Source organism: Chelonoidis abingdonii, chromosome 1, assembly GCF_003597395.2.
Source record: "Chelonoidis abingdonii isolate Lonesome George chromosome 1, CheloAbing_2.0, whole genome shotgun sequence".
Lineage (NCBI taxonomy): Eukaryota > Metazoa > Chordata > Testudines > Testudinidae > Chelonoidis > Chelonoidis abingdonii.
The window spans coordinates 51919642-51946944 of NC_133769.1; the positions used below are offsets into that span (position 1 = coordinate 51919642).

Here is a 27303-nt window from a genome sequence, read left to right on the forward strand (position 1 = left end):
GGAAACCAACAGCAGACAATCTTCAGCTACACTTACAACACACTTTTTTATTGCCCTGAATTGCTTAGCAGAGCCGATAGCACAGGGCACCATGAGAGCACGTTCAGAGCTGTTGTTTTTTTTTTTTTTTTTAGCAGTCACCGTATGTGTATCTGGATGCTGCGAGCGAGGTGATAATCCAGCGCTACACAGCACATTCATTTGCTTTTGCATGATAGCAGAGTTGGTTACAGTCATATGTACGCGTCTACTGCCAGAGTAAACTGGCAATGAGATGACGGTTATCTCTCCCCTCTGTACTGTCTACTGCTATCATGGGGGCCCTGGCTGAGATCGGCCGAGGGCGCAAAGCAAACGGTGAATGACTCCCGAGTCAATCTCCTTTATGGTTTCTAAAATAGAGTCATCCTGACTAGAATATGGGCGCAAATGTACTAGAGAACCAGTGTATCAGAGAGCACGACGCTCGCTGCTCGTGTCATATACACAGGGGTGCCCTGCAACAACTCCACCCATTGCTTCGTCCTCTCCTATTATACTCTAAACACCTTCATAAGGCTTGAGGCTGGGACTATACCGAGGCATAGATGTCCACTACCACACATTTTGCGAATCTTAGTGATTACATATCGAAGTAACTAGATGAAATTATGAAAACGAAGGTTGAAAATCTGCGTGGGATGGACGATACTACACTAGCGTAGGAGGCCATTTTCTTTAATGGACATAAGAGAATATGAGATGAATCTCCTCTCATCAGGGTGGAGTACAGAAATCGATTTAAAGAGCCCTTTATATCGATATAAAGAGCGTTGTAGTGTGGACGGGTACAGCGTTAAATCGATTTAACGCTGTTTAAATCGATTTAAACGCGTAGTGTAGACCAGGCCTGACATAGCACAAGCATTGGGCCTGTCCCAGAAACACCCCAAGTGTGGGCAGACAGGCTCAGCAAGGTAGGATTCAAGTGTGGAGGGGCTTAGTGTGAGGGGATCCAGGTGTGGGTTGAGAGGGTTCTGTATGGGGCACTCTGGGTGCGGGCGGTTCAGTGGGGAATCTGGGTACAGAAGGGATCTGGATGCACAAGGGCTTGTTGGCAGGTTTTGAGTGCAACGGGGTCCAGGTGAAGGTGGTTGGGGCTCAGTGGAGTGAGGATCCGGGTGGTCCACCCCGGGTGGTCGGGGTGGTCCAGGTGCAGGGGAAGTGTGGCTCATTGGGGGAGTTCTGAGTGTAGGGGGGTAGAGGTTCTGGGTAGGAGGGGGTCTGGATGCATGGGGGTTGGGTGGATGGGAGAGCAGCTCCCTCTACAGGGATATCTTCCCTCCTGCAGCTGAGCAGCAATAGGTGCGGGGGCAAGGGGAGTTTGCAGAGCTTCCTACAGTTGGGGAGGAAATCTGGGATGGGTCTAACCCAGCCCTGGATGCCATGCAGGGGAAGAGGAAGTCCCATCCTCCTCAGCACAGCTGGAACTAGCAGCTGAGCCCAGCGCACGGTAGGCGCCATCAGCCAGGTCTTCCCCAGTCATGTCCCCTGCCCCACAGTGATTTACCTCTCTGCTGGCTGCCCTGGGCACCCAAATCATATTTCTGGGGAGGGTCACATGACTGCTCTTGTGGCTTCCCTTTGCTTCCCTGTCAGAAAGTCATTTTTCTGCAGGGAAGCAAAGAAATCTGTGGGAGACATAAATTTCAGGAGGATTAAAGGAAAACTTTATTTATTTAAATTTCAGAATCCCCTCACCTTGTAACAAACACAACTGTTTTTACTTTGCAACCGTACTTTAAGACAGACTGTCACACGGTAGCTGACCCCTGAGTGGGTCAGGCATCCATTCTACCTGTGGCAGGCTCTGCTAAGGAGAATGAGCCAACCCAGATCCACCTGAGTAGTTAATTAGCTAGGTGACTAGTATGCAGTTAATTAGTTAAACAACACCTGGGGCTGGGCTTAATACAGGGTTATGGGGACTCACTCAGGAAGCTGCAGAACACAGACAGGAGAGGAAGCTCCTGAGGAAACGCACCTCTCAGGAGAGCTGGTTAGAGAATTCACCGGGAGAGGAGGGCCTAGGAGCAATGATACTGAAGGTAGCAGATTCCAAGAGGGCTATGAGTGGCAAAGCCCTAAGAAGGCCCAGTCCCAGCAAAAGGACATTATCAGATAGTAGTAGGAGGTCGAGGTCCAGGTAGCTGAGGATCTACACACTTCTATCGAGAAGAGCTGCAGCAGTTTGATCCCTGCAGGGGGGCCTGGTTCCAGAGAAGGAACCATTACCAAAGCGATGGCAAAAGGCCTAACTCCAGAAGAGAATCCTGGATTTAGAGGGACTTACTGACACAGAGCCTGGACAGAGGAGACAGATGGCTTCAGGTAGGTAAGACAGACTAATATTAGCTCTCCCTCCAACTCTCTCCAAAGCTAAGACACTTCTGTGTATCTGGGGGTATGCAGGTGTGCTCAAACAGTTAGAGTTGCAGGTGTCTTGCAAAATCCACCACCATCCTGAGGGGAGAGAAAGACTGAGCTAATTGTGTGGCAGCCCTGGGTGCTTGCCAAGAATCAAAGTGGTAACTGATGTGTAAGGGGAAGGGATCTCCTAAGGGCAACATGGATGATTAGTTTAAGATGTGAGAGTAAGTGAACTGGGCCAAGGGCGATTTACCAAGTTCCAAAGCCGAAGTCAGAATAGGATAGTTTCTGTCATTCAAATTCAAGCTACAATGGGCTACTGAGGAAAACCTGACCAGGGGGACGGGTGCTCTGGAATGTGTAGAATGTTACCTAGTAGGTAACAGCAGTGGGAAGAGAATAAGAGATGTCTTATCTGTTTCAATGAACTAAGCTAATTCCTCGACAAGCATAGGAGCTGCCCCTAACGGGGTGACTTTGGTTTGTGTCTCACAAATATGTCTGTTTTCAGATTATAAATTAAACGTAATCCAAAATTGTGGAAATGCTAAAATTTCCACAAGTATTTATCAGCATTTGGAATTTTTTTGAATTTTAATTATATTTTTATTATATGTATTATGTAACTGTTCGAGCAAAATTCCAGAGATTTGTAGAAGATCAGGCACGCTGTATATGTGACTAAATCACATTTAGATGCCTTTCTGCTTCAGGGCATGTCTGTACAAATACTTACTGCACAGCAAGCTGGGGTGTAACTCTACAGCGCTCCCACAGGCCATGCACTAACTGTTCAGGTGGTCCCTGCTGCTGTGCACTGAAAGTGTGTTTCTCAAACTGCACTAGGTCAAAGCGCACCACAGAACTTTTTAGTGCACAGAAGCAGGATCCACACAGATAGTTAGTGTGAGGTAGATTTACACCCCAGCTTGCCCTCAGATGCATTAAACCAAGAGACTGTTAAGATTTTTAGACTAAAAAAAACAAAGTTTGCTGTAGAGCAAACACAAGTACCCTTCTATAGCCATTATTTACAGATTTTTGCACATACTACTTAACTGAATGGACACTGAACACCACAACTCTAAATGGATGATCTTTTGATGAGTCTGTTTTGTAAGGACTGATAAATAAGTGAAGTCCTAAGCTTATATATGCATTCATTCATTTAGAAAAATACAATTGTTGCTTATAGCTTGAAATTACAGGTGGAGTCCACTGAAAGTGACGACAACTAAGTTTTACAACATTTTAGGGGCTAGATGGTATAGTGAGTTGGTGCACTAACTTCTCCTCTCTGGAGATGTAAGCCAAAATGCCACTCACCTGCCACAATAGGTGGTGGAAACTGATGGGGTCATCAATGAAGAGGAACAGTCCCAGTAGCAAGTCAGGGAGACACTGCCAAGAGACAATAGGTAGGTCCTCCCCCTTAGAGTTTCTGGTGCCCTTTGGCCAGCTGAAAGAGAGCAGTGCTGACTAGCCTGCAATTTCCAGCTCCCAGGATTTAGCCTAGTGCAGGGACCTTACGGTGCATGTTTCGGATCCATTTCAGTAGCCCACCCTACCTACCCAAACTAGGAATGGGAACGCGGCCTGACAGATGCTGTCAGTCTAGCTGATCACCTTTTTAGGGGGTCAGAAAGAATATTTTTTTCTCCCAGGGACCAACTGGCAGAGGACCAGAGAGTATTTTGCCTTCCTTGCAGCACCTTCAAGCCACAGCAGGTTAAGCAGGAATGCACTTAGTACTGAACTGAGGTACTGGGGTGGAGTTGTTTATTCGTCACAACTGCAACTGGTTTCCAGTGCAGTTAAGAGACTAAAATGAACAGTTTCCAGAAGTAAAAGATCTGGAATACTGGTGATGAGCCTTGGGCTCATGTGATAGGGTACGACCTCATGGCTCTCACGGGTTGAGGTCCCCATCCTACTGCACCCTCTGTCCCCTTCACAGCAGGGGAGAGTGCCAGGACTCAAAGAGAGCTGAGTCCTGGAGGGTAGGCTGAGGACAGTCATCCCACGTAATGGGTTAGATGGTAAGGAACCCCATAAATCCCCACACTGGAACCAATTAAATGCCTGGTAAAGGAGAGTATGGATGATAGGCAGGTCGCGCCCCTCCTCTGTGTTAGAAGTCTAATAAAAATTGAAGCTTGCCACTTAATTTCATACATTTGTTGGTCCTCATTTTGCTGCTGTGTCCACACCAAATTCTAGTTTAGGCCACAAGGAAAAAAGAGTCTGGTGGTCTCTTCCTCCATTCATTTTGTGACATCACCAAACTAACTTACAGTTTGATAAAACTGCCCTTTTTTGGGGAGGATGGGTGAGGTAGGAAGGTGCAGGATTAGAATGCAGGATTCTGTACTATTGTACAGCTGTGTGGAAAGGGCCTGCATGATATTCCTGCACTATATCTGACCTATGCCAATTTTATTTATCCTATTTGTATTTATATTAAATTAATATTAATTAATTGTACTTAAAAATAATTGCAAATGGAAATATTAAAGAAAAAGTAAAAGCATACAGAGAAAAAGAAATGAGAGGATTATTATTTAGCAGACTGTATCCAAATTTTCAACAGCAGTAGTTGAAAAACTAATATGACAATGACTTCTGGTATTTGACATACATATTCCACATTCTAACGTACAACCTGCTATCAACTAGGGATGAATTAAAATGAAGATATTTGCATTTGGAGAGCCTATTATTCAACTTATACTCAGGAACAATCAGATGCAGATACAAATTCTGGAAAATGCTACCCACCCACCTCAACAGCTAGGGGAAGTTGATTGGGCTGGCAGGATAGCTCTGCGTTGGGGATCGTACCCATTCCCCCCAGCATGGGGGTTCTGCCTGCTATTGGAACAGGGTCCCTCCCTTTAAGGGAGGTATTCCATGCTCGCTCCCTCCCTGCTTCAGAATGGGAGGCCAGGGTCTGCATGTGGAGGCCAATGGGGCAACTGGAGCTCAGTGCGCATGGGGATGTGGGGGGGGGTCACATGGTGTCATTACAGCAGCGGAGAGGGGTCCTGGGCCACAGGGTAGTACTTCTGAGTTTAGCCCTATTACTGCGATCCTTTACCAGCCCCTCCTTGCAGGGCCAGCGGAGGCTGTGGGCCACTATTATGGCCAGGATGAAACCTGATGGCTACACCCCTTCCTCTTCCCCTGCAGTTTAACATATTTTTTTCAGGCAGTGCATGTCCCAGAAGTGGATAATGGTGCTGCCAATTCTCTATCTTGATTTCAGGATGACAAATTCTGGGTGCTCTCCCACCCTGCTAGTAGAGATCTGCAGACGATGCTCCAACAACTTTGGAACCTTGGCTTCTGGGACTAGTGAACTCATGGGACTTGGTTGCACCATGGATTCTGAGGTCAGCCTTACAGAATTCATGGAATTTAGGGCACAAGAAGGGGTTTGTCATGAGTGGAACAGACCTACACAGCAAGTGGTTCTATATATGGCGTCTTCAACCCACTGTGAGTTGGTTCCCTACATCATATTACTAGTACCTGTTAGTGGGCCTGTCCTAGAGGTGTAGGCTGGTGGGTCTCCCAGAACCATGCGGCACTTCATAATACAGAAGCTCTTAAAAAGGTGGTACAGGAGGAGTGGGCGTAGGAAGGAAGACAGGCTACCCATAGAAGTGGAAATCCTGACTGGGCTAGTAAAGGCTCTACTATGAATATGCAGCTGTAAGAGAGAAGCCACTTTAGTTAGGGTAGGATTTGTTGTTGCCTTCTTTGGTGTTTTTAGAATCAGTGAGCTGGGCCTTTGGCAGCTGTGGACAGATCCCAACTTGCAATGAACTTAATGGCTGTACAGCTGTCCACAGACTACACCCTTTAAGCTCACAGAAGGCAAAACCAGACCTGCCAGTCAAGGCAGACTGGGAGTGACCACACTCCTGAAGACCCAGCCAGTTTAAGATACTTCCAAAGCTGTTTTCAAAGAGCTAATTTCTTTAAACTGTAACTAACAGTTTACTAAACATAGCAAGTAGTTCAGAGAAACACTTCCTATTGCAAAACATCTTCAAGTTTCATCCTAACTACTGGCAGACAACTATAGTGCTAAGAGAAAAGGAGGAGAGGTTCAATAGCATAACCCTTTTGTCAGTGGAAATCTACACATTTCTCACCTAGAAAAAAAGGAAATGGTCAGGTAAGTTAAGATAAATTTTCCTGTTTCTCACGCCCCCCCCACACACACATAAGGAAAATCCATGGATCCATGGCAAGGGGATTTCTAATAGCAGAGTCTAGCCAAGGAGCAACAGCAATAGATAAATAATGTACAATTTGAAGGAGATAGGTTTTCTGTTTCTGTTGGATAACCACACTGTCCTTCCAAAGACAATGACTGACGTGGTCTACATATTTAATTTGTAAAACTTAAGTTACAAATTATATAGACAGGAAATGAGGTAGCCAGGCTTACATACATATCTTTTTTATACTACATATGAGTCTTCAGATCAGCAGTCTGCCATGGCTGTGAGTGAATGGGCAATAAATCTTTGAGGGGAAATCAAGGCTTCTGCCTTTATAAGTTTCTAAAATGCACCATTTTAAGCTCGGCTTACTTAAAGAGTCTGCTCTGATGTTCAATTCCTGTTTTAGGTGTAGGGCTTTAAAAGGACAGGAGATTATTTTCTGCAAGCAAATAGAAAAGATTGAATTTTTGTAGCAGAGCTGAAGACCCGGTACCTCCTTGCTTGTTTATACAGGCCACTGTTAAAATGGTGAGCATCACCAATACATTTTGGTTGCTCAAGACTGAAATTAGTGATTTTAGGCACATTTTATTGTTCTGAGCTTGAGTCAATTGATACTACAGTAGACCTCTGTTTATCCAGTAATCTGAATGGAATCAGTCTCTGACTGAGCTCCCTTGCTCTAGAAGCCAGCATCCAATGTTACCCCCGCACTGTATGATTCTGCTAAACTGTGGCCTCCAGGTACCTGCTTTCCCAACCTCCTCCTCTGCCCCCTCCTTCCCTGCACTACCAAGAGAGGGATCTTAATACTGTAACTACGGAAGACAGGGATAATGGACCCTGTGAACTCAGAATATTGATAAACATCTGAAGAGGACATGTGATTATTGTAAAACGCCTTCAGCCCAATCACAGACATCAGAGTCCTGCTAGATGTTACTGGAGAACAGATTCCACTGTGTAGTATGGCCACTACTTTTTGGATCTTGTCTTCTGATAGGCAAACCTCTGTGGAGTCTGGAATCTGTGGTGACACCCAAACACAGTATTAACTGCATGGAATCATTGGACTCTGGATGGGGTTGACAAATCATTGTTGTTCTAGAATCTGGGTTGTACAATGAGTTGCTTTGTGCGCCTTCTCTAGGAAGGTGCTGTGATGAGTAGGTTGTCTTAGAATGGGTGTACATGCATATTTTCCTGCCTGGGGAAAGCCACAGTGGTAACTAACACTTTTATGAACACCTTTAAAGAGAAAGCTAGGGCAAAGTTTAAAAAAAAAAAAGCATACTGGTGACTGACTGCTGCATGCAAAGCAGAGAGATCGCTGGTGGGAGGATCATACAGTAAAGGGTAAATAGGTGTGGTTCTGATCTATTGAAAAGAGCAAGTTCTCTTGGGAGATCACTGCTGAGATGAATTTTAATGTCTCACTCCTGAACTTTGACATCTGGACGAAGCCATGCAAGAAGTTCAGATTAAGTACTTCTCTAGATGAGTTGGGTATGGGAAGAGGACGGAGTAGAGTTCTAAGTTTTCTTGTTTCCAAGGACCTCAATTGTCACAAGATGAAGCAGGAGATATATTGCAATCTTCATACTCTGGTGTTTCAATTGGCTAGAATAAGCAGGGAACATCAACAACCTTGGTTTTGGAGTTGTACTCAATTCAGTAGGCCAATTATATTGAAGCCCCATCTGTCTCTGTGGAATTTGAATTTTCCCTGCAATCTGACCTTTATTTGATGAACATCAGACATGGTCAACTTGTAGTAATGCTTCAAGATTTTCTTGCAGTATCTCCTCTATCCCTTGCCACCTCTTAATTTATTCAGTTTGTCCTTTTCTGGTTGGTTCTCTCTCCTGTAACTCCTAACTGGGATGTTAATACCTGCACTAGGGTCTATATTTCCTTTATCGGGCCTTTTGGGAGCTGATAAACTTTAAACTATTCCAATGCAGCATTATCTATAGGGGAGGAAAGACAGCTCCTGAGCCTAAATGCCTCTGCTTTAGGAGCGCCCAAGCTAGTATGTAGCAATGGAACTTTTAAGGAACAGTGACCAAAGAATATACCAGTGAAAATTCTTGGCAAATCTATCCCATACCACTAACCTATAACAAACAAAAGAATGGTTGCACACAATTTATACAGGAAGGATGGAGATTGTTTGAGTTATCCCTGAAGTCACAATGGCCCCCCACTTATGAATTACTTGAGCTGTTGATCTGACTCTAGGGCCATCGCCTATATAATCCATAACAACCACCATTAATAACTTGGCTTATTGCAACCTAATGTCATCAAATGTAGCCTATGTATGAGATTTCAATTAATTTTAAGTATATGAGAAGTTCAGTGTCTCTTCTTCAGCTACACAAAGGTTGTTTGAGACAAAAAAGGCTGACACAGGTAGTGTATTAAAGTGTATTTTAATGCAAAGTAACAGATTTTCTTGTAAATTCTCAGAAAATTCATTGCATATTCAAAGAGTAACACTCTGTAAGTTTGGGTCATATGCTGTATTTTTCATACATAACAAAAAGGTTGAAAACCTGCCGTAAGTGCAAAATGGAACTCAACCTTAACTATTGAGATGTGATCAGTGCCTCAATAATGGAAGAACGACAGATGATGCTATTTGACTTCGTGACCTTCACTCATTATCAGTGTACTCCTCCTTGATACAAACACTGTCAAAGTTTCAATTATCTCTCACTGCTGCTATGGTTTAACTGATGGTTCACTTTACTCTGCCATTGCTGAAGCCTCTGCCCTTACTCTCCTTACCTCACCTACCAAATTATGATACTGAGTTGATGCTGAAATTAATTAACTTTGTGCTTCTCTCAATGAGGGCCTCAAACAAAGCACATATCATATTAGGCCATATTGTAGTATGCTAATTTAGTGCTGATTGGTTGGTTCCTTAGGCAAAACAATGAAAATACCAACAGATTACTGTTTTAGCAACACCAGCTCTCACAGAGGGCACTGGTATCTATGGGTTCAATCCTGCAGGATACCGAGCATTCTGGCCCAATTCAATCAAGCACTTATTCACATGCTTAAAAGTAAGTATGCACTTTGCTGGATTGGGTATTCAGTACCTTGTAAAATCAAACCCAGGAGACTGAATGTGTCACTAATCAATAGCTGTTTCCAAAGGATGCCAACAGTAATTGTTTTAATAAGGTTGCAAGTGGTAACATAAGATGGCAAAAGCAGGAGATATGCCAGAAGTATGTGAAAACAATAATTTGGAGTAGTTTTTTCTGTTAATATTATTGTCACTGAATTTGGTATTACTTGAACTACCGAATTACAAAACAACTGCTGTAAAACCAGCACAGGAAACAAAGGAATGATATCTGAGACACCTGTACTTTACACAAGTTCATCTGACCTTGAACAATGCTGGTGCAAAGAGCCCAGCAAATTAGATGTTATATTTACTAGAATTCCATACAGTGAACATCTAAGCCTGTAAAAAAGTCTCCTGACGTATTTTCCAGATTGTTCTAAAAAAATAGGTAAGAATTTTCTTCCTCCAACATCAGTAGGCTCCCCATGAGAGTTACTGTAGCTAGGCCTGAGGAATAAGAAGCTTCAGAAACATGGCCTTTCCTTTGCAGCTCAAGAAAAAGGACAAGAGCAAGGGATCAAGGAAGCTTAGATATTGTTCATGCTTCAAATTAAACTTTGAATAGCTGATGGGTTATAAATGACAGATGAATGAGGAAGTAGAATTTTACCTGCAAATGTTTCTGCATCACAGATATACCAGTCAAGACAGCTGGGTTACAGCTCTTCTTTATCAGCGCCAATAAGAAGGTAAAAGTTGGAAGATGAGGTTCATCTTAGTGGATATAATAGTAAATGGGGGGAAAGGATTTGAAGATGATGATGAAGGAAAAAGAGCAGAAAAGCAATTACCTCATCTGGTAAATCAAGACAAAGCAGCATGGAGTATAAAGCAGCTAACATTTACAGGAGAAGTAATGCCAAAGATTAGTGGCTAGACCATGCAATAAATCTCTCTGAGATGATCTGGAAAATCTTTTCATGTGTGTTTAAAGAAGAAAAGGTCAAATATATGCTATTGTATGATGGTTCCTCCACACAAGATGAACATAAGCGTAATACAATACACAAGGAGATGTATAAGTAAATACATTTGCACGCATCTTCTATAGTTTGTGCAACAGAGAAAAATCTATCATGCCATCAGAAACTACTCTTAAAAGTTATACATTGATAAAATGAACACACATTTACTAAACCAATAAGGAAAAGACATCATCTATTGTTCCTCAAGGGTATATTAAAAAAAAAATCCTTGAAAAGTATAGTGGACAAAAAAAGGGAACACTGATAAAACTAACTGGAAATAAGAAAAAATATGTAGAAAATATAAAAATAGGTACATTAAACAAACATTTGTACTGTATTAAGAATCTCTTGCCATGCTATTTATGGTGTTTTATGTGACAAAGGATGATGTATGTTATAAGGAAAACAGTGTTTTAACAATTAGATTCCTATCGAACTGTATCCACAATACACTCAATATACCCATGATATCCTTTTAAAGATAAAAACTAATGTATTATATTTAGTGCATGTACAATACAGAGACTGAAATGGTAACAGTACAATAATTTCAATGAAGAGGTTAAAATGTTTTAATGAAAGCATTGTTACAAGGCTTTGTATTCTTAGCAAGAAAATAAAACAATATCTCCATAAAGCTCACAAAATAAACTACATACACCATTTTAGAAGAGGGATATACTTTTCCTTCTTTTCTATCAATGTTTAAAGCTCTCCTTCAAGCTCTTACTAAATCTATTGATCTGTGAAACACACTGCACTCCAGGGAGGCAATTCACTTGACATTATATATCAAATGATGAGATGAATAATGATCATACCATTTGGTAATTAAACGTCTTACAAACCTTTTAACTGACTGAACGTCTAAAAGGTCAAATGAGGTCAAACTTTCTCTTTTTTTTTTTTTTTAAGTCATCTTATATTAACCATATAAAACAATCAACTATAAATATAGCTGTGATAACAATACTTCGTAATACAAATATTTAAATAACCATTTTTCATCTCTATTATTATATAGTTTGAATACAGACAGTATCTCTTACTTTTGCTTTCATCACCTACAGTCCTATTATAATCTTAATTGTTATGCCTTTGGAAAAATAGACACTTGCAAATATGGCACAAACTACCAGCAGTTGTGTTGGATGAAGAGAAATGAACAGCACATATAGCAAATGTAAACCGTATCACTGAATCAGGCATTTGAAGTAAAGCTACATGACAGTTACTGTGCAATGCCAGAAACACGATTTTTGAGAGAATGAATATACACCATCTGTCTCTTTAGAAATCTATTTTCAATATTTATCTTCTCTATATTTAATATATTATAAAATATGCAGACACTAAAGTAACGTATGCTTTACTTTTTTATTTGTTCACAATGGTCTGGAATTTATTAGAGTTTTATATCTATTAACACTTAATAGCTTAGATGTTAGATACTAAACTAAACTAAAATATTTGAGGAAATATTTTCATCTGCAGTTGCAATGGGTGTGCATGAAAATCCTTGCATTTGTGCAGGTAAATCATGTACTTAGGCACACAATTATTTGCTTTGGATCAGCAAACTAGCAAGTCCATGTGGTCCCTGTGCATTTTTAATGTGTAAATGTATTGCACCAATGGCGGGTTTGTTACATTTTTACTTCCTATTCAGGGAAGCACTTAAGCATGCACTTAAGTACCATTGCCTTCAGTATGATTTATGCCTAGGCTTATACGCTGTCCTGAATAGGGATGCTTTCCTGAATCAGGCCTTTATTGTCAGAAGGGATATGTTTCTCCTCCTCAACATAAATTATTACCAGCCCAATCACAAACAGATTCATGAATCCCAAATGTTTTAAGGATTTCTTATGAGTGTTTTGTAATGAATTCGCCTAAAAGACAGAGGAATCCTGATTGACTTGTGGAGAAAATATTTGGAATCTTTGTCACATACAAATTAGGACAATGTGCCCGCTGCAACCTTTATGTGAGTGGGTTTTTTGTCCTGCTATAGCTGGAAAAAAAGGGGTATGGCCTGCTTAACGGTTCCCTTATGGTAGTGGATAGAAGGGAGAAAGTTTACAGTGATGGGCAGGAAGCAGTTGGGGCAAGGTCAGGAGAAGGTGACTGCACAGTGCATCCTACTGACTGGGAAGGTATTTATTTCTAGGGTTGCCAACTGTAATCACACCAACCCAAACATACCTGCCCTACTCCCTGCCCCACCCCTTCCCCAAGGCTCCACCTCTGCCCTACCAATTTTCTTAGGCCCCACCCTACTGATTCTATCCCCCCTCCCTCTGTCGCTCTCCCCCACACTCATTCACTTTTACCGGGCTGGAGCAGGGGATTCGGGTGTGGGAGGGGGTGTGGACTTTGGGAGGGAGTTTGGGTGCAGGAAGGGGCTCAGGGCTGGGGCAGCAGATTGGGGTGCAAGAGAGGGTGTGGGCAGTGCTTACCTCGTGCAGCTCCCAGTCAGTGGTGAGGGACTAAAGCTACAGGTATATGCCAACTGCTTCTGGGAGCAGCATGGGGCTGGGGCATGCAGGGAGCCTGCCTTAGCCCCGCTGCACCTCCGGACTTTAGCGGCCTAAAATCTCCCGGTTTGGTTTCTGTAGCCTCTGGGAGATAGAGCCTGATTCCGGAAAACTCCCAGCAAAAACAGGAGGGTTGTCAACCCTATTTATACCCCATGCAGCCATGGAGAGGCCCTCTATACAAAGATTGAGCTTGCAGCACTCACCCATTCATGCACTTGGCAAAAGGACCTTGTGATCAACTGTGGACATTACACTAGCTGCCCCGGTTCCTTGAGAGGCTTCCCTCGCCACCAGATTGGCCAAGCTGGGATGTTGTTGTTTTTTTCCACCTTTCCTACAGCTGGTCTAGGACCCAATGGGGTGGAGTAGGGGGGTTAGGTTATAATGTTGTAAATTATACATAAAACTTGTGTAAGATGTCCAGTGCAGATACTCAGTTGGGAAGGGATGTGCTTATCAGACAAAATGGATTGGAAAAGAGTTTGAAGGAAAGCATCCCTTATAGGAGCTGAGTAAGGGGAGTTAGGGGCTCCTACATCAGGATCAGCAGGGAGCCAACACCCTGCACTGAACAATTTGTTGCTGAATATGCCCAGAAATTATAGGTGAATATAGTTGCAGCCTAATAAGACTACATCAATGGCCCTCCTGTCTTTCTTCGAGCACGGATGGAAAGTATCAGCTGAGGTGTTTGTTCAATCCATTAAAAAAAAAAAAGCCATTTTTCAATTCTGAAATAATTTAAAAATTCAAATGAAATTATAAATAAAAGTATATACCATATATAAGAGCTCTTATCATGGTATAAGACTCTTGGTATTGCTATGAAAACTACTTGTCTTCATTTTGAGCTTTTTGCGACCATGCCTCATATTCTAAGGTAACTGCAAACAACTGACCAGTACAAGAACCACTTAACTACTCTGTGGCAATACTGATCCACAACAATGTAACTGAGGGGTTCAGAGCTTTAAACTCACTCTGCAATTAAAGGGATCACACATTCTCAAAGGCCACCCACAATTCTATTTCTGTTTTAGTAGGAGAGTCATTTCAGTTCAAATTGGCTTGGAAACAGTACTGCATGACAGCTTTGGCTCTGCCCCCATTTAACACTGGCCAATTGCTATCAGGATGCAGCCTTAGGAAGATATCAACTTCAGAGATCTTTTCCTACAACACTGAGCTGAGCCACAGTTGATCCTAGGGGAAGTAAGAGGAATTCAGAGAAATAGCCTGTGCTCTGCACCTCCAGCTTAATCACACTCCCACTGCTAGTAAGAAGTGTCACAGTCCCTGACTTCCCCAATCAACCAATTTCCAGTTGCTCAAAGAGGAAGGAGTCCAGTGTGTGGTGGTGGGAATTGTCATGATTGCGAGGGCAGATGGATTTACCAGCTGGGAAAGTAGAGCAGCAGGATGTATGCTACTAAGAGGGATTTGTGGAAGGTTTTGGCACCTGAGCTAAGGACTGCTTGTCTATAGACGACTGGAAAGGGGGTGGAGATACCAGCTTAATGCAGCCTTCCCCCATACCCAGAACACCAAGTCTTTCCCTCTGCTTGTCTCTGGATCCCTTGCAGCAGTTGCCTAGCACAATTCCAGTAAAGGTGCACACCTTATTTCCTTCCTTAAAAGAGGATCTTATAGTCCAGCAGTATCAGTGCTTTTGTATAAAAAGTCTTCACACTGAACAGTCATATGCTCTTGCACACAATTGCTTTCTGACCACTCAAAATTTTGGTCTCCCACAATCTGAAGAGTTTTAGGCTTTATTCTGTGCCAGAGAAAACAAAAATGCAAGGGACTGTTCTCTACTAGGGTCAAGAACAGACACAATTGGACCCACATTAATACTTTAAGATTGGGAACTGGTGTCCAGGGGTGCAGTGTGCCACAGATTTCAGAACTTCTGCAGGCCATTCAACTTCCCTGCTGGATACTGAAGCAGGGGACTTTATGTCCCAGAACCAGAGACAAAAGGGATGAGAGAGCAGTGTTTCCTGATGCCTCCGGGCACAGAGAGATCAGGAAGGGATTCTTTTCTTGAATTCTTCTCATTGTCCAAGAGTGCCAGCCATTTACCTCTTCATTTCTCTCACTGGGTATTTTCTTCTGTTAAGATTGATGTTAATACTTCAGGTTGAGCCACTGAAGTTAAGAGCAAGTGTCTGAGGATAGTGAGTGGGGATCAAGATTCCATTGTCACCTGTCCCCAGTAGTAGAGGGATAAATGAGAAGACATTTTCCACAATAAGCAAGTAATTAAGTTTGGGTTTTTTTGTTTCTTGGGGGAAGGTAAGGGGTAGTAAGTAGCTAGGGAGAGCAGAGGGGAAGAGAAGCAACTTTATGGCTTTTAAAAATTATACTCTCTGTGACAGAACTGCAGACATCAAATTATATGGTGATGCGACTCTTCAGAAGGATGAGGGACAGGTACCTACTTTAAAAAAAATGGATACTGATAGCTGATCTCCTTCTAAGTCAATCCACTCTACCCACTGCTCAAAAAAAGATAAACAGTGGAACTAACAAGATGTTTGTCATCATCACAATGTACACTCTCCTTGTGTATTCTACCTCTTTCCCGATCCTATGTCTGTCTTGTCTATTTTGACAATGTAGCCATTTCTTGTCTCGTCTTATATTTAGACTGCCTTTCATTCAGTGTTTTTACAGAGCCTAGCACAATGGGGTCCTGATCCGTGATGAGGCTCCCTAGGTACTACAATAATGCATTTAATAATAACAAGAACACCCAATTAACCTGCAAGTTTATTATTTTGTTAAAAACAAACAAACTATAGCTGATATTCTGTTTTGTTCTTAAAGCAGTGACATTTGTAGAAAATAAAATATGTGGCAAAATATGTCATTGGCCTGGCCTATACTACGATTTTAGGTCGAATTTAGCAGCGATTTAATCTTGGACCCGTCCACACGACGAAACCCTTTTTCTCGACTTAAAGGGCTCTTTAAATCGATTTATTTACTCCATCTCCGATGAGGGGATGAGCGCTGAAATCAGTCTTGCTGGGTCAAATTTGAGGTAGTGTGGATGCAATTCGACAGTACTGGCCTCCGGGAGCTATCCCAGAGTGCTCCATTGTCACTGCTCTGGACAGCGCTCTCAACTCAGATGCACTGGCCAGGTAGACAGGAAAAGGCCTGCAAACTTTTGAATTTCATTTCCTGTTTGGCCAGCCTGGCCAGCTGATCAGCACAGGTCACCATGCAGAGCTCATCACATTAACAGGGCACGTTGCCCGGCCCGTACTTTGTGAGAAGTCTATGTCTACGTCTATGTCCTCATCACTCTCGTCACTGCGCTGCCTTCGACTCCTCGCCTGGTTTTGCTTTTGCAGCTTCTGGTTTTGCATATACTGCAGGATAATGCACGTGGTGTTTACAATGCTCATAATTGCCACGGTGATCTGAGCAGGCCCCATGATCCCAGTGCTATGGCGTCTGCGCTGAAAAAAGGCGCAAAACAATTGTCTGCCGTTGCTCTGACAGAGGGAGGGGAAACTGACGACATGGCTTACAGGGAATTAAAATCAACAAAAGGGATGGCTTTGCATCAAGGAGAAACACAAACAACTGTCACACAGAATGGCCCCCTCAAGGATTCAACTCAAAACCCTGGGTTTAGCAGGCCGTTGATTTCACAAAACAAATTGGGTCAATTTCTTGTTTTGATCCACTCCATCTATCTTTTACATCTTAGGCTGGCGGCAGACGATGCAGTACAACTGCTAGCCATGGTCATCTCCTGGGTGCTCAGCAGAAGATGGGAATGACCTAGCTGAGTTACTCCCAGGTCTGCCAGGCGCCCCTGACTGACCTCACCGAGGTCAGCTAAAAGAGCACCCAGGAATACAACGACAATGGCTACCAATCGTAATGCACCGTCTGCTGCCAAAAGGCAGTGAGCTGCTGCTGTGTAGCAAAGCAGTCCCATGTCTGCCAGCACCCAGGAGATGTACGGTGACGGTGAGATGAGCAGGCTCTATGCTTGCCATGATGTGTCATCTGCACATAGGATAATAAACTACTGATCATATGTATTATACCTTCCTATCCAACCATTATCCTCCGATACATATACCCACAATTTGACCAAAATAATAAAGAAGTTCAGCACCATGTCAAGCTGCATATTCAACTTCAGAAATATAAGAATTCCCATATGCATTTTAGCAAAGTTTACAGCAACTGTTCACTCAATTTCCCCCTTTAAATGTACTAAAAATAAGCTGAAATATCAGTCCATTTAACACCTACCATATTTAGCTGTTAAATATTTCCCTGATGCTCTCCAAAAATGAGGGAAAAAGCTAATGAATGTCAGCAACTCTATCTTAGCAAGAGAGAACCTATAAATATTGTAAAAGTGTTTTGTTTCCTGGGTTACATTATCTTCTTTGTACACTCTCAGGTTCTGTGACCAAGTTATTCTTGAAAATCAACCAACTGCTTGTCAAATTGAAGCACGGCAGAAAACTGAAGTATGACAGAAAGATACCTTTACTTGTGGCTAAGCACCCCAAGACAGAAGGGTTATTGGAAAGACATGCTACTTTCTTATTGTAATGTACATAAGAATAGCCATACTGGGTCAGACCAAAGGTCCATCTAGCCCAATATCCTGTCTCCTGACAGTGGTCAATGCCAGGTGCCCCAGAGGGAATGAACAGAACAGGTAATCCCCTGTTGCCCATTCCCAACTCCTGGCAAACAGAGGCTAGGGACACCATCCCTGCCCATCCTGGCTAATAGCCATTGATGGACCTATCTTCCATGAACTTATCTATTTTTTTTTCTTTTTTGAACCTATTTTTATATATATATATATATGTATATAATGTAGGTCTAGTTCCATAAAAACAACAAAGAGTGAAAATTACCATCTGAAGAAGTGTTTTTTTATGCCCAAATAAATCTGTTAATCTTCAAGGTGCTACTGGACTCCTTGTTGTTTTTGTGGATACAGACTAACACGGCTACCCCCTGATACTTGACATCTATTCCAACAGACTCCCAATGAGTAAACATGGATAAGGTCCTAATCCTATCACTGATTCACTGAGGTTCCATGCAGGTACAGCATTTCACCCACACACTGTCAATTGCAGGATCAGAGCAACATAATGCACAGATACAGCATCATCTTCTCTGGATGGCTCGGACTCAAATAAAGGGCTTCCTTAATCCTTCCTGTACTAGGTCCTTGAAATATTGAACATGTAATTTTTAAGTTGTTCATTGGATTGGTGTACTGGGATACAGAGCTTTTCTCCTCCAGTTCAAATCCAGTCTGGTTGGTAGTGACTCAAAGCTATTACCATCAGATAGTTGTTTTGTAGCTAATGTCACAGAAGAACTGCTGTGGAAACATCAAATATTTGGTCAGACACATGTTGCCACCATCATTACAGAAGCAACAGAGAGGCAAGACAGCTCTTCTCAGAGATTAGCTGATGCAAGGGACAGGGATATGGGTAGCGATGACTGGAATTTTTTCTCAAAAACATGACACAAGAGAAGGAAAAACTGACAGTACTATTCAACTTTTTCTACCAGCTTTAGTCACAGTGGTGATGTTGAAATCCTCTACTGGTTCACCCGAAAGATCGCGCGACCTATACTGTCCCTGCCACTGATCACTCCAGCAGAACCTCACTGTTATGTACATCAGTTAACAGTAAAACTGGAAATCCCTTCTCAGTGTTTATTTCCAATTTACCAACTCTCCACTGTATGTTATTTTCAAATAACTCATTCATAACTGTAATTCTTCAAAATTAGCCTAGATTACATTGTCATTGAGTACCACTCACAGTTTCTAGTTACGAAACATTTGAATTTTCTATTCAAAAGTATAATTTATTCAGATGATTGTCTAACTTAAAATAAATTAATTAGATTTTGTTAAAATTTAAAAAAAATCAAAGAAAACTGAGCAGAGAACAATGTCAGGTCAAAAAGACTTTTTTTAATATTATTAATGTTTAAAATAAGTTTTTAGAATGCAATTATCTTCACTTTTTCAAAAAAAAGTTTTATTTATTATATTACACTGTTTAGTGTCTGGATTTTATATAACTCATCTTATTAAACGATCAACAATATATCCTGGCCACCCCTCTCTCTGCTGGAGTCCAATTAGCTCCAATGAAATCACCAGTGCGAGCAAAGTGACCAAGATTCAGTGCCATCCAGATAAAGATTAGGAATACTCAATATTAAAGCTCATGTGCCATCACTCTTTCACTATTATGTATTGGTTTACTTCTTAGACTAACTGGGGCATATTATAAAAGCTTATCCACATCATATCTTTACCTAAGAGAAATTCTGAGAGTGCATTTGTGTATTCTTGACTATACATTGTCTGTAACAATGGGTATTATCAATTTTTCTTTTACTGTATTGCATTACACAGTTTTAAAAAATACTACAATCCTATTGTAGCTGTTTATTTGTAATAGTCACAAACTGCATTACTGTTTAATTAAATCCATAAAAAAGTTTTATATAAAATACACCACTTAGCCCTATCCCACAGAATCAGTTTCCCAAAGAACAAGTTCACTGTTATTTAAACTTGAAGACTGTACAGTGTACTGTAAAAATATGTTTTTAAATTCTAAAAAGCTAGTGATCCACGCACTAAGTCTTACAAGCGCAATAAGAAAAAATTCAGCACAATACACCTTTCTGTTACAAAAGAGAAGGAAAAATAAAGCATCTCTTAAGAAAAGTAACATTTGAAGCAAAATACAAATTCAATTGGAGACTATGCTAAATGTTTTCAACTATTACAATTTTTGGTAAAAACATTAATATTTCAAGATCAAACACAGCAGACCCTTTTTCCTGGTATATTGTGCATAAAAAAGCATTCCCGTCTGCTTCAACGCTTTGTCTTTTTCATGGGCTTAAACCTGTCAAATTATTCCATTTGATTTCAAAGAATTCTCATATGGCAATCTATTTTATTTACTTTATCTTCAATAAAATGGTTCAGTGAGCATTAGCAACTATGAGACACAAGTTTCAATCAGTCGTCTGGCGAAGGCAATCTACATTAGACCTACTGTGCTGTGAGTTGCAGCTAGAAAGCTGGAGTAAAACAGGGCAACAGTGAATGAGTGAGCAAGGCCTAATAAAGCAGCAGTGAAGAGAAAGAAAATTCTCCCTAGACACTACAATACACTACTTATACAATACGGGTGCCTAGTTCAACATACCAGTAGCTTCTTAATATAGCTGACTGCTAAAAAGGGGCTCCAGACTCTAACTTTATTTTACATGACAACTACAGTAATAGCCCTCTGTTCTCAAGCAAGCAACATTTAAAAAAACCTGTATTCCAGTCAGTTAAAAATTATGAATTTGTGTCAGACACAGCAAGGAACTCTAAAAACATTTAAGAATTTAAGATATCTGTCATCTCTTCCATAACAATTTTATACACTTACTGGGACAACAGTATTTTCAACATGCTTTCCTCTACAGATTTCTAAGACATTTTAAATATAGCTACTGGATTAGATATAAACCACAAAATAATCAGTGTGTTTGAGCAACAACTCATTTCTGAAGATATCATTAAGGACTAATTCTAAAAATTGTAGGGCATCACTCCTAAATGCCATGAAAATGTCTCCCAGAGCACAAACTTTGTAATAAGTGATGCAAGTTCATATTTGATATGGGCTGTAAAAAGCAGATTATTGTAATACTGCTCTTTCCAGCAAATCAGACCATTAAGAATGTACTTTATGTTCAGATGAATTGAAAAGTAGGCCAGGTAAAATCCATATTTTGCTACTTTGTATAATCATAGCAAAAATTTACTACCTAGTAGTTCCAGGCCACAAATTTGATTTTATAAATGTAAACTACTTTTGATTTTGACACAAGAAAGTTGCCTTCACTTTAAGTTTCCATTAAAAATGTTTCAATAAGTTCCTAAAATATCAGTAATTTGCAGCTGACTACTATTATCTTGCACAGATAATTCAAAATGTTACAATAAATGGGTCCTTCTTTTATCTAAAAAAAGATTCTAACAAAAAGTAAAGTATTGTTTTTGTTTCTATTCTTGCTTAGTAGCAATTAGAGTTCAGCTGCAGCCCACCCAATTATTTTTGGGGAAAGAAGTCCAACATTTTTCTTTTAGCATTATCCCTATTCCCCTCCTCTCCAATTATGCTGTTATCACAGCAATCACACTCTGGCCAGGAATGTGGAATGTGTAGCTTCCTTTGAGGATATAGTTAATGCCACTCCATAAACCAGCTGGAAGACTTGCTCATAATCCCCTGGAGACCAAAAGCTTCACACCTCTGTAATGCACCTGACCGCCAACAAATCATGAGTCCTTGCATAGCTTCCAAGTCTACTGCAAGGGAACTACAAGAGATGTCCCTTCACCCCAGACATGCCAATATTATACTGTTTATGCTGAAAATGTAGAGACGGATAGTACTTGGTAAGTAAAGAGAGTCTAGAAATGCACAGAATACAAAATTATATATGGGTTATACTGTTAGTTATGTAGTGTAATCAGTACTGTAGCCGAAATATAGTGCACTGCAATAGGAAATACCCCAATTTAGAAAGTTCCTTAAGTCTTTTTCTCAAAGCACCTTTTCAAATTAGAAGATCATGAAGCAGATGCAGCTGGACCGCAATGGCTCCTCCTGTTAAAACCAAAAGAAAGACTCACAAGAGGGATGGCACATTTAGACAAGTTGGATCAGCTCCCAGGTCAGGAATGGCTCACTGCAAGTACCTGCTGCCATAACATTATATGGCACTCAGTAGATCATTCACCCAAAAAAGGGCATTACAACTCTGAATGGAGAGGCTATTCGAGGAGGAAAACGCAGTTCCTAAAGCAAAGGGTCCCTTCTGGGTTGGTTTTCAATTACAGCACAAACTGGCATGAAAAAAAACACACTGATACAGTGAGGCACTTTATGAGGACAAACAAAAAGATATGGGACATGTCCCAAAGAGCTTACAATAAAAATTCAAGTGAAAGATGGTAAAGTTGGGTTAACAAAGAGAGATGGTGGGATAATGTTGAAGAAAGATTACAATGAGAGGGTGATTATTGGTTTAAAGCACGTGCACATTTTGGTAGGTCAATTAACCCTTTTTGTAAAGAAATCATGATTATTGCATCACTTCTAATGAGAATTATGTAAAAATCAAGCCTGAAGGAGGGATTTGAATGAAGTGACTTTTTGCATCAGAATTGGACAGGAATCCCGTAAGCACAAACCGGTGTACAACAAAAGACAAATAGATCATTCCTGATGCAAACTCAGAATCTCTTGCATACCAATCTTAGATATTCTACAGTACGCAACACTGTGCAATGCACCCATAAGCATTTTTGTGCAAAGGGAAGCCAGAGCTTGAAAACTAAGCTTTCAACTGTCATAGTTCTAAAGACAGCAGTATGTTCCTTTGGGATGAAGAGGGAAAATTGTGTAGCCACCCTGGTTTTTAAATCCAGTCTGAAAACTGAAAGCATTTTTTCCCAATTTTCCCCATTTTTGTCTAAATTTCAAAATTTTCCAACCAGATATGCTGTTTTCCAGTTAAGTGGTTTGTTCTGAGGCAGGCAGTACAAATACAATAAAAATTTACACCTAAGTAGGATGTCCTTCTGATGCTCATCTATTCTATCAATATAAAGAAACTGTATTCTGTCCCTTACACACTCCAGAAATGTAAATGAGGAATGGAAGAACTTGCATTCAAAATTTACCATTCTTTCCTTTTTGAAAAACCACCTTAGGCCCTCCCACGTTACTGCAAGAAATAAAAAACCTTTTACTGGAAAAGCCAAATACATTTTGGCTTTCTGTACATAAAACAATTTTGTATTGATTGTATTTAACTGCAAGTTATGGGCAAAAACAGACTGACCTCTGTTGGAAAGGAAACAGAATAATCGTTACTTTCATCCATATGTGGTAGGACTGCCTTAAAGTCCAGACATTTTGGAATTTAACAAAATTATATTGCCAAACTATAATAGCTACACAAGTCAGTATTATTGCTTTTCTGGCATTACTTGGTGCAGAACATGGTAAATCTCCAGAAAAACAGCCTGTTTTTTTTTTTTTTGGCTGAAATTGCTGTTGTTGGCTGACCAGATTGTAATTGCAGCATGCCAGTGTAACAAGTATATTCCTACCATAAACAAACAGTTATCCAGAATATGAGACATTAACTATGGAGAAATTGACTAATACGCCTTTCACAAAGACATGTGGTTGGTAAATACAGAGAATTTTCCATCATTGCTTAGAAAGTAGAGTGTTTGATCTGCTTTGTATCCTAAACTTTTCTGCACTGGATAGCATACACGGTAAAACAATAATAATAATAAAAAAAAAAATCTTGTACATGCAGGGCTACTTTTAAATGTGTAACATATGTAGATTCCATATTTCTGTGCCATACCCCAATCCTATGACTATGTTCATTATAAAGTGATGCACACTGTGTCCTGATCCACCTGACTGTTAAAGCTTCATTTCTTGTACCATTTACCATGGGTGATACTACCATATTTGCCTACTCCTTTAGACTTCAGCCCAGCACTTTATTATGCCATTGGGCATTGCTTGCCTGAATCAACAGGATGGGGACAGAGGGAAAGAAAGGAATTTCTCCCCTTTACCAGCCAATGGGTGAAGAGAGCAAAAATGCAGCACTGTCCCGTTTTAGCCATCACTATGGAGACCAGCAGCACCAACATGACTGACTAGCTGATCTTCAAAAGAGGCAGACTCCGGCACTAAAAGGAGGGGGCAGGGCTATGATGGTGACATCACTTGCTGCTGCCCCCAACTGGACGAGTTTCATGTGACCAGATACAATGTTCCATTGGCCACCTAGTTACTATAGTCACCATAAGACAAAGACCAAGGCAGAGATCCTGTTTTTTACCTCCTTCCTGTGCTTCTAAAAATTCTCCTCACCCACCTGCCCTCTCATTCATCAAAGCAAGATTCAGGATGTCTTTTTTATTTATCACAGATTCAGGGTTGGGTCGCTGTACAACTGCAAGGTGCAAGTGATGGTGGAAGCAGGGGGTGGGGAACATTGATACTGTGGATCCCGTTACTGAGTTTAATGATGTGTATTTGTATCAGGTTCTTGATTATTATGTTTGCTTCAGTTTGTTCGGGAGCTTCTAGTCAGTTTTTCACCCCCTTCCTGTAATAGCGTCATTACAGTTTCTAAGTTTGCCAGCTGAGGGTGGCCATTAGTAGTTACAAAAGGATCAATGAAAGAGTCAATTAGCATAGGGGGATGAATCCAAGAGTTCCCAAAACTGATGAGTTTGGGAACAAGAGAGGAAGGATTGGCCAGTGGTTAGGGCACCAGCCTAGGACTTGACGAACCTCATTTCAAGTCCCTGATCTGCCTCAGACTTCCCGTGTGACCTTGGACAAGTCACTTAAGTCTCTCTATGCCTCAGTGCCCTGCCTATAAAATGGAATGAATGGCAGCACTTCCCCACCTTACAGGGGTGTTGAGAGGATACATATATGCTACTGGGCGTATTTCCTTTAACGGTGCTTTGACAAGGTGTGCCAGGGTAAAACAAAGAGGTCCAATGGGGAGGGAGTTAGAGAAGGTCCTACTGGAGTCAAATTGTAAGGGCTCCTTTCTGTCAGGCACCAGTTGCTCTTTGTTTGGTATCTATAAATAAATTTATTGGTCAACTAATAAAATTAACCATGTATGTGTGTTCCTTTCACTGTGTCTACAGTAATACATATGCAACTAAAACACAGAATGACTTAAAAGAATTCCTTGTGGCAGTTCCAGACATAGGTAATTCTAAAAGAAACATGGGAGGTTTCATAATCTAGTATTTGCATACCAATTCCCTTTGAATGCTTTTCCAGATCTACCTATCTTAGGGTCCTTATCTGGCCACCATTAATGAAGTGCCTCACAATCTTTAATGTATACACCCTTCCAGGATGCTTCTGAGGCGTGGAAGTACTATTATACCCATTTTACAAGTGGTGAACTGAAGCACACAGAGACCAAGGGACAGATTTTAAAGGTAGTTAGGTACCTGAAGATGCAGATAAGCACTTTCAAAAATCCCACTAGGCGCCTACCTGAATATTTTAGGCCCCTACAATATCTTAGAAACTGTCCCTAAGTGATTTGCTCTATAGCTAACCATGGAATTGAATGTAGGTCTCCTAATCCAAAGGCTAGTGCCCTAGCTGCTGGACCCTCTGTCTGAGGCAGCTTGAGAGCACCAGTGCACAGGGTACACAAGTCTCACAATCAGAACATGTGAACTCATGGCCCTTGAATTCAAGGACTAGTGTCTGTTCACAAATGAATACAGGGCACAGGTATTTCAAGAAAGCTGTGATGTCTAAGCACAGGGATTCATTGTATTCACATACTAAAAATGTTTTTAAATATATATTTTAGTATAAAAGATTTTTCTGACCAAGACTGTTTAATTATCTTGTTGCTCAAACAGCTGGTGTCATGAAGCCATACATTGAAACTCCACTTTAACCTCTCAATATCCAAGAGTATGCAACCAAACTTTAAAAGACAAAATCATTTTCTTCAATTATGAATGTATCATTTTGTTGGGATTTAGTGCACTCTAAACATTCTTTATTTAAAACAAAACTAAACCAACTGTACAATTCCACAAGTGTTGTTACACAAGGACTCATAGTAAATGCCATGTGTAATCAAAGCATCTCGTATGAACTAGTATATTGCTTCTTGACAGAAATATCATAGAAATACAAAATAATTTTCTTTTTCAGCTTCTTCCACAAAAGCTATAGGACAAATGTGCCAGCTTTTATAACTGAAGCATCACTGTGGTTATTACTGCCAAAAAATCATTAGTGATTCTTAATTTCTCTTAACCACATTCAACTCTTCTTCAATCTTCCAAATGAATTGTGAAAGATTTACATTTTGCAGCTGAGGTTTGTGGAGGAGAGGGGAGGCTGAAAATGAGAAAAAGGAGAGGGCGATGGGATATGAAGAGTGGGAAAGAGGGAGGCCATCCTTCCCTTCCTGCCACACTTTACAAGTCCTCTTGCTCAACAGTCTAGTCTTTATACAGGTAGTAATACATCTCTGTGAACAACAGTAAGCAGCATGGGGTCAGGAGAACAAGGATTGGTAAACCAGGGACAGTGATGGTGGAAGGAGAAAAGCTACAAGCAACATCATTTACAGATTTTCAGTGTTTGAACTGTACTTACCTCCTTCTTCCAGGCCTAAAAGATTTCCTTATTTCAGCCTTGAACTGGAGTGGTGTCTGAGATCAATTCCAGCATCACTGGCCTGATAAAACAAAAGAAAACTATTTGTAGCTAATATTTATTTATCTATTATATGCAAAATGTGCTGATTTACTTTATCACATTCCGTAACTAGTTCCAGATTTCCATGTGGTGATTAGTAAGATGGTTGGTAGGAAAGCGATGGGGGGTATTGTTTTCTGTTCTTCAGACAGTTTGATAAAACACTATTGTATCAAAGGCTGTGCAAATTAAATGGGACGGTTCCCCTCCTCACACCACTGTACACAAGGAGTAACTCCATTCTAGTCAGTATATTGACAGCTGTTTTCTAAAGTGTGTAAAAGGCCCAATCTCTCTAACTAATCTTGTGCACCTTATCCTATACATGCTAGTATATCTGGACAGTCAAAGCACATCACTAACCAGAGCTTCCACAAGGAGGAAACTTCCTAAATCAAGCTCCATCATCCTTGATTGTCAATGTTCTCTTTAAAGAAAACAGGAGTACTTGTGGCACCTTAGAGACTAACAAATTTATTTGAGCATAAGTTTTTGTGGGCTACAGGCCACTTCATCGGATGCATAGAATGGAACATATAAGAAGAGTATATTTTATATATATATAAAAAAAAAAAAAAAATTCCCCTCTCATCCCTATGG

General features: G+C 40.9%; 1 protein-coding gene across 2 annotated transcripts in view; it reads right to left on the bottom strand.

Moving 5' to 3' along the window:
* FOXP2 (forkhead box P2) overlaps positions 1-26677 on the bottom strand; it is a 456482-nt gene extending 429805 nt beyond the window's left edge. For both annotated transcript variants that reach the window (XM_075065578.1, XM_075065568.1), the window contains exon 1: positions 26602-26677. The gene's annotated coding sequence lies outside the window, so the exon portion shown is untranslated. The remainder of the gene's footprint in view (positions 1-26601) is intronic.
* Between the last annotated feature and the right edge of the window lie 626 nt (positions 26678-27303).